The 12,201-nt window shown below is 45.0% G+C and overlaps 1 non-coding gene across 1 annotated transcript; it reads left to right on the top strand.

Moving 5' to 3' along the window:
* Positions 1-1,644: 1,644 nt before the first annotated feature.
* On the top strand, positions 1,645-1,751 carry LOC137001798 (U6 spliceosomal RNA). Its single transcript, XR_010891668.1, has one exon. It is a non-coding gene; the product is annotated as a U6 spliceosomal RNA (small nuclear RNA).
* Positions 1,752-12,201: the final 10,450 nt, after the last annotated feature.

Here is a 12,201-nt window from a genome sequence, read left to right as displayed (position 1 = left end):
AGGCACCTCCCGATCCGCCCCTCCTCCTCCCCTCCCCTCATCCATAGGAGGGAGAGAGGAAGAGAAAAAACGAGACCGGGTCCTTACAATCAAGAAGGCGAAGAAAAGGCTCCCGAGGGCGGCTGCAGTCCTCATCTCCGTGAAGGGGCAGGGCTCCTATGCGGAGACTATGAGGACAATGAAGGACAAGATCTCCCTATCGGAGCTGGAAATTGACCATATTAGGCCGAAAAACAGCTTCGGGGGAGGTCTTCTCCTGGAAATCCCAGGAAACAGGGAGGAAGCGGAGGTGAGGGCGTCTCGTCTCGCCTCTGCGATGATCAACGTCCTCGGACAGACCGAGGACGTTAAAATATCACGGCCAACGCGCCGGCTTGATCTCCGCCTTCACGGGATTGGGCCGGAAGCTAACCTGGAGGACATCCAGGCGGCTGTTGCTGAGGCCGGGGGATGTTTCCCCAATGAAGTCAGGGTGGGAAACACACCCACCAACACACGGGGGGTCCGCACAGTCTGGGCGCAATGCCCAGACAGAGCCGCGATCAAGGCGGCGGAATTGGGCCGGGTAACAGCGGGTTGGTCCACCATTAAGGTGGAACTACTCAAAAGTAGACCGGCGCGTTGTTACCGATGCCACGCCCGCGGACACATGCAGCAGCGCTGCCCGTCTGATATAGACAGGTCAGCCTGCTGTATGAATTGCGGGGGGAGTGGGCACAGACTGGCACAGTGCAGAAAACCTGCTCATTGTCCGGTCTGTGCACTAAAAGGAGAAAAGGCAAACCACAGGGCGGGGTCGGAGAGTTGTACTCCAATCCCCCCCCCGTAGGGAAAAGCCCATCTCACCGAGGAAGGACAGGAGAACTGCGCCTGGAGAGGGAGGGGAACCCAACAGTGGGACAACCCCCTCCGTTAAAAGGACAGCCCTCCCAACAACGGAGAAGGAGTCGGAGCCCCCACGGTCTGCCCCAGTTAGGGACAGCGTGGAGGAGGACGAACTCCCTTCGGTCCAAATGGAGGTCGAGCCTCAGAACCCGACCCCGAGACTGAAGAAAGCCAGAGAAGAGGGAGGAGGAGGGGAGGAGGGGGGCAACCTCTCTTCTCCTCCTACCACCCCCCCCCGTCCAACCAAACTTATGATAGTGGGGAAACGAGGGGAAGATGAGAGGCCCCCCACAGAGGGACCAGACTAGTAACTGCAACTCTGTGGGAAGGGTCAGGGGGAGAGGGGGGTGGGAAGATTGGATCCTATTTAGGGCACCTGTCTTGCTTCCCTCAGCCCCCAATTGAGTGACGTAAAGGAGATGAAAAGAAGCTAACAACGCCTCTCTCCCCAACAAGGGGGGAAGAGTAATCCTTGAGAGGACGGTCAGGGAGAGGTCTGGATGACATGCCGCTGGCAATTCCCAGGCCTCTCCCACTTAATGACCAGGCGAAGACCAAGCAAAAGAGGGGTGGGGTTTTAGTGGGTAGGCGCCACTCCAGCAAAGTTCCGCTGGGGTGGTGAATCCCACACTCCCCTTCCGCAGTGTGGTCACTAGGACTGCACATTGCACGCGGAAGGGGGTCTTTCAGAAGATTTCCCCATCCCTGGGGTCAGGACTCGTCTTGACCCCAGCATCAAAAAAAAAAAAAAAAAAAAAAGTACTTGCTTCGGCAGTACATATACTAAAATTGGAACAATACAGAGAAGATTAGCATGGCCCCTGCGCAAGGATGACACGCAAAATCGTGAAGCGTTCCACATTTTTCTATTTTAAGATCCCTGGTGAAGATTCGGACATTAAGGCAGATTTATTGCTATCAAGTCTATACCAAGTTTTTAAAGACACGAAAGGAGTTAAAATTAGAAAACCAATAAAGAACTCACAAGTTAAACTGATAGGCCTCGATGATTCCACTACAGTTTCTGACATAAAAAATATACTTGCGGAACTGGGTAGATGCTCTTCTGAGAGCATTTCCTGCAGCCCAATAAGACTTGTTCGAGGGGGATTGGGCATGGCATATGTGAGGTGCCCAATTGGAGCGGCGGTTAATATACTGGAGGCTGCAAGAATCAATATAGGCTGGACGACGGTAAGAGTGGAACCTGTTGACCCGAGGCCCCTCCAGTGTTACAAATGCCTTGCGGTTGGTCACACGTTGCAGAGGTGCCCAGAGCCTAGGGACAGACGATCTTGCTGCTATAGATGCGGCGATACGGATCATAAATCCTCCGAGTGTAAAAATGCGGTTAAATGCCCAGTTTGTTTTGATAGGGGCCTTAGAGCCGACCATTTAGCCGGAACTTTGCTGTGCAAACCAATACCTCCTGGTAGGATAATGACAAACAAAATTATTGTAAATAAAGATACTAATGTTTCTGGCTTAATTAACAAAACATCCTACCTGTAATACACACCGAGGGACGGAGACCTCTGGACACGGCGGGGCCTTCTGCCTCTGAAATGGACATCGAAACTAATTATGGCTAATATATTGATTTGTAATGTAAACCATTCGAAAACGGCACAAGATAACCTGTGCCATTTAATGCACGAGTTTAACGCTGGCGTCGCAATCATCTCGGAACCACACTCAATTCCGGCGGAGGATGACAGGTGGGTGCAATCTGCGGACGATCCTCCTCTATCCGCTATTCTATGGCGTAGAATCTCCGGCTTGTTCCTCCCAATTGAACCGCTGGAACGAGGTCTTGGTTTCTGTGTGATAAAATGGAATAAATTAATCATTTTTAGTTGCTACTCATCTCGTAATATCTCTATTCATTTTTTTAATGGATATTTGGACAATCTAACTTTATTGATTAATAAATATAAATATTTACCGATATTAGTTGTCGGCGATTTTAATGCAAGGCATTCCGATTGGGATCCTAAGCAATCTGATTCGCGCGGTTACTGCCTTAGAGACTGGAGGAGGTCAACTTATTTTTAATAAACAAGGGTTATACTTACACATGTGACAGATGGCAGGGAAAATCTGTCATCGACTTAGTATTTGCCAACTTACAAGCGAAAAGGCTGATTAAACATTTCACTGTAGAATCTAAGGTGGTCACTCTGTCAGACCATAAATTATTGAGATTAGAGATTGGAACACGAGATGCTGGAAAGATATTTAAATCTATTAATAAAAGATTCATTAAATGGAATTATCACAAATTAGACGTAGATTTACTAATGGCTGGTTCCATTGGCATGTCTTGGTCTCTGGATTTTGTTGACACGGCCTCTGCTAATTTATTGGTACAATGGCTGGGTGACTCACTAAAGACAATTTCGGATCTTTCTATGCCGCGAAGTAAAGGCTTACGTAGAGAGTCCGCCTATTGGTGGAACGAAGAGGTAGCGACCTCTCGGCGCGCAGTTATGAGAGCGAGAAGAGTCTTGTCACGAACTAAAAAGAAGGGTGATCCCATTTTAACGAACTTAGAATACAGAAATTATAGATTGTGCTTACGCGAGTTTAGATTAAATATTATCAGAGCAAAAAATAGAGCGTGGCATGAACTTATTATTGATATAAATAATAACCCGTGGGGTCTTCCTTATAAGATAGTCATGAAAAAATTAAAATCTGTATCCCACTCGGTGTGCGAGTCTCTCTCTCACTCGATAGTTAAAAGTATAATCGGTACTCTCTTTCCGGATGATCCGAGCGAGCATATACCCAATGACTGTGTTCCACGTTTTGTGTGGCTAGATGACTACAATGTAAACTCAGTAGAAATGATACGAGCGCTTAAAAAGTTGCATAGAAACCGGAGAGCTCCCGGTCCAGATGGTGTACTCGGTGGCATTATCGCGGGTAGTGCGGGAGGCTTCATGGAGGTCTGGCGGGCCTGTTTCAATGCATGTCTTAAAGAGGATGTCTTTCCTGCAGCTTGGAAAACTGCAAAATTGGTCCTCATCAAAAAGAAAGAGGGAAACCCATCGGATCCGGGTATTTACAGGCCGATTTGCTTATTGGATGAGTCTTCCAAGCTGTTTGAGAGAATTGTTGTTTCTAGATTGGGGGATCATCTTAGATCGACTGGCTTCCTCTCTGATAACCAATTTGGTTTCAGAGAGAGGCGATCGACTCTGGATGCAATAAGTAAACTTAGACGGATAATTTATGAAAACGTCGAAATGGGAAAGATTGTTATTGCGATATTATTCGACATAAAGAATGCATTTAACACATTGCCGTGGGGCGTTATACGCTCGGCCATGGCCTCCATGGAGTTTTCGAGCTATCTATGCAGGGTTGTTTTTGGATACCTGTCTGGGAGATGCTTGGTTTATACCGATTCGGAGGGTGTTACACGTAGGCGAGGGGTGTACCGCGGTGTCCCGCAGGGCTCGGTCCTCGGTCCAACCCTGTGGAACATCGGATACAATAGTGTACTCGAGATAACTCTTCCTATTGGCTGTAATATTTTGGGATACGCGGATAATACCATTTTGGTTGTATCTGGGGAAAATTTCGAAGTGACGTCCCATCTTGCGATGACTGTTTCCGGTATGGTCATAAGGGAAATTGAAAAGCTGGGATTAAAAATCTCGCCACACAAGACGGAAGCAACAGCTTTCCCGGCCTCTGCAGCTGGGCATGGTTTCAATAAACTTATTATTAAAGACAAAGAGATAAGTATTGCTCCCACTCTGAAATATCTCGGTATTTTACTTGACGGAGATTGGAAATTTACACAACATTTCGAAAAATTATATACAAAGGTTGATAAAACTGTGGGATTTCTAAGGGGAATCATGCCCAATTGCAGAGGCCCTAATGAAAGAGTCAGGAAGCTTTACCTGAATGTGGTCCTCTCTATGGTACTCTACGGAGCCCCAGTCTGGTCTACCTCACTGGGAGAAAATAAGAGAGCAAAGTCATTAATGAAGAAATTGTTCAGAAGAATTGCTCAGAGAGTGTGTTGCGCATATCGCACTGTCTCTTTTGTTGCGGCGTCAATGATATCTGGGACTCCACCGATGGAATTCCAGGCGAATAGGATGGCTATTGTATATAACAGAATTAGAATGGCTATAGAAAACGATGAGGAGCTTTTGCCAGGATCTAGAGTACAATGGTACCTGAATGCAAAAGAGCAGGCCCTACTAGACTGGAGGGAGAGTTTGAGGAGTTTATCTTATACTCATCCTAGTTTCAGACTCCGGGAGGCCCTGGTCGATAAATTGAAGGACTGGGTAAACAGAAAACATGGCTGGGTCACATCATATGACCCAAATTCTATCAGGCCACGGCTGTTTTAATGAATATTTGCACAGAATAAGAAAAGTAGATTCTGCGATCTGTTCTCACTGTAATGTGGACGTCGATACAGCCCAACACATCCTCCAGTTCTGTACTGCTTGGGGTTCTGAAAGGAATAAGTTAATACGGATTATTGGAAAGCAATTAGACTTACCTTCGGTAATAGACACTATCCTGGATAGCGCTGATAAGTGGAAGGCCTTCTCGATCTTTTGTACGGAGGTTTTAACCCGTAAAGAGGTGGCGGAGAGAGAGACAAGCTTCGTGTAATAGACAGATAATTGGTCATTTGAATCCTGACATGTCAGAATAACAATTTGTGTAAATGTTTGAATGATCTGAAGGGCAACTCGGATATTTATACATGTAAATAAGTAAAATATTGGTGTTGCATAAATGTAAATATGTATATATAATTTTTAAGTGGTTCTTAAATTGCTAGGTTACTTTGTTGTTAAATTCTTAGATAATTCCCGTTATTTCTTGATAGAGCTTTTATTGAAAGCATCCCTGAGGGAGAGGGAGTTGAAATGCTCTAGTTAGTAAGCCTACCTCTCTCTCAAGTACGGGCCTGTTAGGCATGAGGTGAGTTTTTAGCTGGTAGGCGGTCGAGATGCGCAGATGGTTCTCTTTTCCTGGTTGATGGATTCGACATGTCATTTCCTTCCTGATATCGGTCACTTCCTTGCCGCTTGGAATGACTGATTCGGTTAGGGTGAGGATGGGGAATCCTGTATCGGTCAGGATGGGAAAAAACTACCGGATGCAAGTCTCGGTCGAATCCAGCACTACCCTGGACCGGGCCAGAGTGTCTTTTAGAAGGTTTTTTCATCTTGGAACAAAAAAAAAAAGGTTAGGTTAGGTTGTAACCGGACGCGCCCCATGGAGAGATAATACTCAGGACTCACCGGTCGCAGGCAGCAATACGTTCGCCGTAGATTGGTCGCCACTCGCTTTAACCCTTCAAGCGAAGAGGTTAAGATCCTCGTCTCGTCCTTCCATGACCCTCGGGCTCGGATGTCGCTTCCTTCAGCGTGGACGAAGACGCCTGATGAGATGTTGCAGCGTATCTCGTTCTAATCTTTTTTTATTTTGTTCACAGGTTCACCTCGCGCACGGACGACGGATCACCGGGATGCAGAACGGATAAGGTAAGTGCTAACAACTATCCTTCCACAGGTTCGGACCGAAATAAGTCTTACACATTTTATTTTGATAATTAATTAAAATAAACAATATATTTAATATTAAACAAAATAAAAGTACACTGGTAATTTGCCATTATGGCTTACAACAGTTTCACGCACGCCGATAACATTTCGGTGATTCGCGTTATATGATTGGTCGACGCGATGCCGACCACTCCGCTGAGTGGTGGTACTCTCGCTTCGATTTCTCTGAGTCCCACACTGACTCCCTGAGTCCCTTACTGACTAACTAATTCTTTTGGCACGGGTTTATATACCTGTCTGCTGGCTCGGTATCCCTTCCGCTTGTCCTGCGGCCAATCACCGCTTTGGAAGGTCTCCGCCAATCGTGGAGCTCGTGCTGGCGGTCGTCAGTTGCCGCCATCTTGATTTGGTCCGTGTCTCAACTGCTGTGTAGCGGTTGAGTCTTTACGCGCTCAATTTAAAATCATCTTATTGCTAATCTTAAATTAAGCGATTAAATAATTATTTGTCAGTATATATACATTGTCCTGACCTTATTCTATGTTAACCTAGACTAAGCTATTACTATTGATTAACATGAATTTTTATCTGTACTTTATTAACATATATTTTTTATTTTACAGGCTTACGCTACTGAGGTTCCTACAACTACTTTATCTATCTTCTAAGAAATGTAATTGTAATGATTTAATGCTAATAAAGTATTTATTAAGTATAGGTTATATACGGGTGCTTACTTGCTATTCCTAAACCTAACTTATTTTTACAGGGAGGTTATATTTACGACGCATTATTCTAATTACGTGTATTTCTAAAGTTTTAGAATTTTTAACCTATGACTTTTATATTTATCGTCACGTAGCTGGTCTGGGCCTTGGTCTCTGCTCAGCTACCCCTTATTGTTTCTCGGCAGGATGTCGGATTTCCCCTTATGGGTTTAGTCCTGTTTAACGGATGGCTCGTTCCGGCTGCATCCGCCTACCGGTTGCAAGGTTAGGTTGTAACCGGACGCGCCCTATGGAGAGATAATACTCAGGACTCACCGGTCGCAGGCAGCAATACGTTCGCCGTTGTTTTGGTCGCCACTCGCTTTAACCTTACAAGCGAGAAGGTTGCGATCCTCGTCTCGTCCTTCCTTGACCCTCGGGCTCGGATGTCGCTTCCTTCAGCGTGGACGAAGACGCCTGATAAGATGTTGCAGCGTATCTCGTTCTAATCCTTTTATTTTGTTCACAGGTTCACCTCGCGCACGGACGACGGATCACCAGGATGCAGAACGGATAAGGTAAGTGCTACCAACTATCTTTACACAGGTTCGGACCGAAATAAGTTTTACACATTTTATTTTAATGGTTAATTAAAATAAACAGTATATATTTAACACCAAATAAAATAAAAGTACACTTGTAATTAGCCATGATGGCTTACAAAGTTTTCACGCGCACCGATAACATTTCGGTAACTCGCGCGTTACTATTGGTCGTCGCGTTACCGACCACTACGCTGAGTGGTGGACTCTCGCTTCGAGTCGCTTTTACTTAAAACTTCCTTATTCCTCCTGGCACGGGTTTATATACCCGTCCGCTGGCATGGTATCCCTTCCGCTTGTTCTGCGGCCAATCACCGTTCTGGAAGGTCTCCGCCAATCGTGGAGCTCGTGCTGGCGGTCGTCAGTTGCCGCCATGTTGGTTTGGTCCGTGTCTCAACTGTTGTGTAGCGGTTGAGACTTTACGCGATTAATTTAAAATCATCTTATTGCTAATTCTAAACTAAACGATTAAATAATTGTTCGTCAGTATATATACATTGTTCTGACTATGTTCTATGTTAACCTATGCTGAAAACCTTACATCGATTAACATGGGTTTCTATCTCTACTTTATTAACATGTCTTTTTATTTACAGGCTTATGCTACTGAGGTTCCTACAACTACTTTATTTATCAACTAGGAAATGTAATTGTAATATTAAAATGTTAATAAAGTCTTTAATAAGTATCGGTTATTTACAAGGTGCTAGTCGCTATTCCTAAACCTAACTTATCTTTATCGGGAGGTTATGTTTACCACGTTTTTATTTAATTACGCGTATTTCTAATATATTTAGAAATTTTAACCTATAACTTTATAATTGTCGTTATGTAGCTGTTCTGGGCCTCGGTCTCTGCTCAGCTACCCCTTATGGTTTCTCGGCAGGATGTAGGATTTCCTGTTACGGATTCAACCCTGATCTACGGATGGCTCGTTCCGGCTGCATCCGCCTACCGGTTGCATTCCCCCTTCGTCGATAGTAGCGATTTTGTCGTCTGCTGTCGATTCTTTCGGATCGGAATGAGTCGTCTTCTTCTTCCTTTTAGCTTCGCGTCTCCAGTATTTGCGATTTTTATCGTCTTTGAAGCGCATACGCTGTTCGTCGGAATCATCTGACGATAATTCTTTGTATGAAACACTCGAGCTGTCTCTTCTCCTTTTTAGTTGCCCCTTTGGTGTGAGTGCATCTAGGAGTGCTCTCGTTTCTTTTGAGGTGCTGGGTAACACACTCATCATGTTGATTCGTGGTATCCGTATTTGCGGTGTTGCTTCCACGATGTCTTTGTCCTGTTGTTCCTCCGGTGAATCTTCGTCACTTTCCGGATCTGTAGGGTTCGTCTTTTTTGTTTCCTCACAGGTTTCTCGTTCCTGTTGTTGAGTTTTTTCTTGAAGATTAGGTTCAAAATTTTTGACCTGGATGTCTTCGTATGGATCTTCCAGTGGTTTGGCGATGATCCTTGTAGCCCATTCTGCGTGGATGCTACGTTTGATGCGTTTGTTCTCTACTTCATAGATTACCTTGAACGGCTTGTGATTGTCAAGTTCGGGTGAATCTTTCGCTTGTATTTTCAGGCTCGCGAGAAGTGAGACTTTTACATCTTCCGTTTCGTCGAAGAGTTTGAACTCGTCCATTATGGAATACGGGTTACTCTTAATGTTTTGCAGGTGGTGAAAGATTTTTGTGGCTTCCTCTTCTCCATCACTGCTGTCATCGATAACCGGCGCTTCTTTTAATTCACGCACGATTTCTCGGAATTTCAGGATTCTTTCCTGTTTTCTTTTCAGCGCTTGCAGAGTCTTCGTACGAGTTTTCAGTAGTTCACTTACTTCTCTTTTCAACTCGCGCTCTTCGCGATCGAGATTGTCGATTTCTTCGCGTATCGTAGCCATTGTTTTCGCTTTGATAGCTCGATTGGTACTAAGCGGTTCGCGTTCGTTGTCACGCTTATAAGCTTGGTAGTGGGGTTGGTCTTCGCTCTCATTGGTCCGCGCTTGTCGGAGTGTTTTATCCTTTTCTCGCGCGTATCGGATTATCGTAGGATAGCCATTTATTAATTGTAGCTGTTCTTCCATACGCTCTAGAGGTTGAAGCCAAATATCTGACCAATATGATGCGTTTGATACATCTGGATCAGTATTTATTTCGTGTTTATACAGTTTACTTAATTTCGTAAAACTGCATTTATTAGTTTTTCAGATTTTCAAGAACGGTGATCGAGGATTCGTGAGTTGTTGTATCGCCGTGGATTTCCTTTTCCCCTTCCGTGTTGTCTTTACTAATCTTACTTTTCTCTTTTGCAGGTGCAGTTTCCAGGAGTTTATTCTTATTAACGCCCCCTTTTACTGTAACCTTTTTGCAAATAATGGATTCTCTTTCTTTTTCAGGTGCTGTTTCCAGGGATCTTGGAGTGTTGTACGTCCTTCGCTTTTGCTTCGGAGTCTCGGTTTCCCCTTTTACGTTTTCCTTACTGAGAAATCCGTTTGCGACTACTCTTCTTTCTTTTTCAGGTACTGCTTCCAGGAGTTTTCGAGTGGTAAACATCCTTTGCTGCTGCTGTGGAATCTCGTTGCCCCCTTCTACTTTTCCCTTACTGAGAATTTCATCGATTTTAATGCCTCTTCCTTCTGTTTCAGGTACTGCTTCCAGGAGTCTTCGAGTGGTGGACATCCTTTGCTGCTGCTGTGGAATCTCGTTGCCCCCTTCTACTTTTCCCTTACTCAGAATTTTAGCTTGGCAATTTGCTTTTCCTATCTTCGTGGGTCTTCGCGCGTTGATGTCCCTCCATGCTTCCGCGTTGTGGAACACGCTTCCCATGTGAAGTGTTTTTTCGAGATTTATCGCATCTCTCGTTATTTCCACGAACGGTTTTAATCTTTGTTCGGGAATAACTTTGATCATATTAATCATTTGTATTTCAACTTGGTTTTCTTCCTCCGCTCCTTGATCTTCCTCGGTTGATTCTTTTAGCAGAGGCTCGCGATGTGGTCGCATTTGCCTCGCGTTGAACGCTCCGATTACGTCTCCGTCCAGACTTTCGATCAGGTATGCGTTTTTTCTTATAACTTCGCGTATTTGATACGGTCCGTCGTATACCAAGTGAATTTTCCGTGTGAGTCGTCTGCTTGCATCCGATCTTCGGTGTAGCTTGACCCAAACTTTGTCCCCAGGTTCGAATTCCTTCGCTGGTTCGTGTTTGTCCGTTTGCTTCTTCCGGTTTGCTGCTTTTCTGATTAGATATTCCGTCATTCGTCTCTTTTCCTCGTCGAGATCGTTGACTTCGCTTTCCTCGGGATAGATCCTCGGGTCTATGTTAAGGCTGATTTGAACGTCAGGATATAAGATCGCAGGTGTGCTTCCGGTGCTGAAATGCGCCGTACTGTTTACTATATCTTCGAATCTCGCGATGATTCGGTCCCATTGCGATTGCTTATTGTGGAAGTAGGCCCTTATGACTCTTCCGAGTTCTCGCATAACCCTTTCCACCGGGTTGGATTGCGGATTGTAGGGCGATGTGCGCCTTACCGCGAATCCGGTTTGTCCCGCATAATCTTTCCATTTGTTCGTTATAAATTGCCCCCCATTATCGGTCAATATTGTTTCCGGTATCCCCATTTCGGGTAGGTACACGGTATCTAGCGTATCTATCAGTGTGTCAAGCTTTTGGTTCGCAATCGGATAGAATTTAACGTATTTGGAAAATTGATCCATTAGTACCAGAATGTATTTGTTTTGCGCACGTGTCGCGGGTAAAGGCCCGAAAATGTCCAGCGATATTACTTTATTCTTATCGTCAGGAAGCTCGTAATATTCGACACCGCGCGTTGGACGCGTGTAGTATTTCGTCGCGATACATGTCTCGCACGATGCTACGACGTCTCTGACTATTCGATCGAGGTTTTTTATTTTGAAAAAACGCGCTGCGAATTCTCTCACTTTATCTGTTCCGAAGTGTACTAGGAATTTGTGAATCGACTCGACGAATGTCCATGCGATTTTATTCGGTACTATAATTCTTTCGTTCGTCCCTCTATTTACGCGTATAAGTCCGTTTCTCGTGTGGTACTTTGGCACTCTGTTGCGCATTGCATTTTGCAAATCGATATCCTCGGTCTGTGCGTCAGTCAGCATCTCTATCCACTTGTCGGATTCGCTAGCGTCGTCAATGTTTCGAATCGGGCAAATCTTTAGACTTCCTTCTTCTTGACTAAGCTTAACGTCCTTCTCGTGTTGTCTCGACAGAATATCTGCGACATCGTTGAGCTTTCCCGGGATGTGTACGATTTCGAGGTTGAACTCGAGCATGAAAGACAACCATCTGGCTATTCTCTCGCTCGATGATGCACAAGAACTTACGAACTGTAAAGCTCTGTGATCTGTGTGAACTCTTATTTTTCTGCCCATTAGTAACACATGCCACTTCTTGAGTGCGAATACAAGTGCTAAGCATTCGAGT

This window comes from Linepithema humile, chromosome 8, assembly GCF_040581485.1.
Source record: "Linepithema humile isolate Giens D197 chromosome 8, Lhum_UNIL_v1.0, whole genome shotgun sequence".
NCBI lineage: Eukaryota > Metazoa > Arthropoda > Insecta > Hymenoptera > Formicidae > Linepithema > Linepithema humile.
Note: the sequence above shows the minus strand (reverse complement) of the source record. Positions and strands in the feature narration are given on the sequence as shown.